We start from the raw sequence: 3,821 nt of genomic DNA on the forward strand, positions 1-3,821 counted from the left end.
GTCGAGGTTATCTCACCAACAACTGCATAAGAGAGATTTTCGATGTTGGCGAAACTTAGGTATTCCAGAACTGCAACGATAAAATTGTGATGACAACACCTCGAAGCTCAACTCCCCGGGACACTGCCACAACCCCTAAATGTTAGGAGGCACCAAGAACAATGTTCTCGTCACAAAACCATCGAAATGATTCCAAGATACCCGCGTGATCCTAATTTTTTTAGTGAAATTTGAGAAGAGAAGAGTCAAAACTCTACGTCAGGATGCCGCACCAGAGCAACAAAGGGACTGAGGAGTAAAAAGAATCCTACTCTCCAATAAATATAATCCTAAAAGACTCAAAACATTTTTGTAGACTCAACAACACTAGCGATTCGATCAAGCAGGGGGCTCCTAAGTCGGGGAAGGCTCTGATTACCAACTTGTAACACCTATGGTGCGGCTATATCTCCCACGTGTCGGACCACAACTTAGAGGCATAACCGCATTGTAGGCATGTCGCAAGAGGGGTAATCTTTACACATCCCATGTACCGAATAAGAAAGAGGTACAGAGTTGGCTTACATTCGCCACTTCACACAATACATAAATATAGCATTACATCATCCACATAAAATCAAGGTCCGACTACGGAACCAAAATAAAGACAACCCAAATGAATAAGATCCCCGATCGCCCCAACTGGACTCCACTACTGATCGTCTGGAAAGGAAATGTAGTAACGTCCTAAGTCCGCATCGAACTCCCACTTGAGTTCAGTCGCATCCCCTGGAATGGCATCATCGACACCTGCATCTGGTTTTGGAAGTAATCTGTGAGTCACGGGGACTCAGCAATCTCACACCCTTGCGATCAAGACTATTTAAGCTTGTGGTTAGGGAAAAGGTATGAGGTGGAGCTGCAGCAAGCACTAGCATATATGGTGGCTAACATACGCAAAAGAGAGCGAGAAGAGAAGGCAAAGCATGGTCGAGAAGCTACAACGATCAAGAAGTGATCCTGAAAACTACTTACATTCAAGCATAACACGAGACCGTGTTCTCTTCCCGGACTCCGCCTAAAAGACACCATCACGGTTACACACACTGTTGATTCATTTTAATTAAGTTAAGTTTCAGGTTTTCTACAATCGGATATTAACAAATTCCCATCTGCCCATAACCGCAGGCACGGCTTTCGAAAGTTCAAATCCCTGCATGGGTGTCCCAACTTAGCCCATCACAAGCTCTCACGGTCAATGAAGGATATTCCTTCTCCCAAGACGACCCGATCAGACTCAGAATCCCGGTTACAAGACATCTCGACAATGGTAAAACAAGACCCGCAAAGCCACCCGAATGTGCCGACAAATCCCAATAGGAGATGCACATATCTCGTTCTGAGGGCACACCGGATGGGCAAGACGTCGGGTTGGCATAGACCCTGGTTGCCCAGGGGGCGCCGGACATCGCTCAGGTTGGACCAACACTTAGAGAAGCACTGGCCCGGGGGGTTAAACTAAAGATGACCCTTGAGTCCGCGAAACCCAATGGAAAAAGGCTAGGTGGCAAATGGTAAGACCAAGGTTGGGCCTTGCTGGAGGAGTTTTATTCAAGGCGAACTGTCAAGGGGTTCCCATTATAACCCAATCGCGTAAGGAACACAAAATCAAAGAAGATAACACCGGTATGACGGAAACTAGGGCGGCAAGAGTGGAACAAAACACCAGGCATAAGGCCGAGCCTTCCACCCTTTACCAAGTATATAGATGCATTAAAGTAGACAAGGTATAATAATGGTATCCCAACAATAAACATGTTCCAACAAGGAACAAACTCCAATCTTCACCTGCAACTAGCAATGCTATAAGAGGGGCTGAGCAAAGCGGTAACATAGCCAAACAACGGTTGGCTAGGACAAGATGGGTTAGAGGTTTGACATGGAAATGTGGGAGGCATGATATAGCAGGTGGTAGGTAACACGGCATAGGCATAGCAATAGAGCAAGCAACTAGCAAGCAAAGACAGAAGTGATTTCGAGGGTATGGTCATCTTGCCTGGAAAGTTCTCCGAGTTGACGTAAGCTTGATCCTCGTAAGAGTACTCAACGGGTTCCTCGATCACATACTTGTCTCCCGGCTCTACCCAAGGCAAGAACACAAGCAAAAGGAACCACAATCAACCACGATGCAATGCGCAAGCAACATGATGCAAAACATGGCATGATATGCAGGATGTAATATGCAATGCATATGCGTGCTCCGGAAGGGAAACATTGAACCAGGCCTCAACTTGGAAAACCAAGAGTGCCGCTGGAAAGACGAGTTTATTTCGGTCGAAATCGATATAAAGATCACCGGAATCGGATGCACGGTTTGCAAATGGCAAGCAAAACAATAATGGCACCATTCTACGATTAACACCACGATGCCATCTAGAATGCAACAAGAAATTAAGCTACTACACTCTAACATAGCAACAAAGCACATGGCAGTGATCCACTCAAGATGCTTGACAAAAGATGAACACTAAGCTACGGCTAGATCATGCAAGAGTAGGTTCAAACAAGCACGACAAAAGTGCAAAAGATATCAGCATGTCAGACTTGGTGAAAATAACATGTCAGGATTTAACATCAGTAAGCAATGTTTAGAGTAAGATAACAACATGCTACAGGAACATATCATGGCAAAGCAAGGCATGGCATAAAACTACTCAAAGGATATAACAAAAGTCCCTTACTGACCATAAGCCAAAAGGGCACAGAAAACATGATGGCGCCCATGTAAACATAGCAAGTTTAGTTAACAGATTCATACTTAGCAGAAAACTAGACATGGCAAAAAATAGAGTTACGTAGGCATGTTTGTGAGCTCGACGCACTCACCACAAGGCATTGCATGAAAAACTAAGCATACACCCAGCAAGAAGACATGATCAAGCAGCTAACAATGGCAAGAACAACCTCATATCATGCGTGGATCAACTACAACAACCTCGGCAAAATTGAGTAACACGTAAACAATCTGCTAGGAACATTTTATAGCAAAAGTAGAGCAAGATTGAGTCATGCTAGGGTACTCCATAATTGCAAACAAAGACATGGGTGGATATAACATAACAATATCTCAAAATCATCCTTACTGAACATGCTCAAAAGAGGCATGGATCACTTTGTAGCAACATGAATACATGGCATAAAAATAACATCAGGGAAATGACTTAGAAGAATTCTAAGTCCCTGAAATCAGCAACATCACGAGAGCTACTTTGCATGCATGTGCTAGTCACCACATTGATCAAAAAAAATACATGGCATACAACCCTGTAAAGATGGCATAGCATAGCCCAAAACACATGTAGGGCTCAAGTTCATAGGAGGCACACAATAATCATGGCAAAAATGACAAATGCTCATAATCTGTTAAGAAACAGAAACTAACATTATATATCACTCTTACAACAACATTTTAGGCATCAAGATGGACTCAAACAAGCATGGTGCAATGGAATGAAATGAAGAGGACGAACAGATGAACAATTTGATATGCCACTCACACGAAACGGAGCTACGGATGATGAGATATGGCATGATGAAGAATGCTAGAAAATATAAGAAACTGGGGACTTAGAGAAAAAGAGGGGTCAACCCTAGGTTCTTCTCAAATCCAGATCGCGGCATAGTTCCCGAAGTCCGCCGGAGTCTAGCCGTAATTGATGGACGTGGTGGTCGGGGACGCCGGAGAGCAACTCGGGGAGGCACCGGCGTTGGCGAGGCCGGCCGGCGCGGGGTCGGGCGGCGCGTCGCCTGAGTTGGCGCGGCACCGCGGGGCGCGGCGCAGG

Source organism: Triticum aestivum, chromosome 7A (assembly GCF_018294505.1).
Source record: "Triticum aestivum cultivar Chinese Spring chromosome 7A, IWGSC CS RefSeq v2.1, whole genome shotgun sequence".
Lineage (NCBI taxonomy): Eukaryota > Viridiplantae > Streptophyta > Magnoliopsida > Poales > Poaceae > Triticum > Triticum aestivum.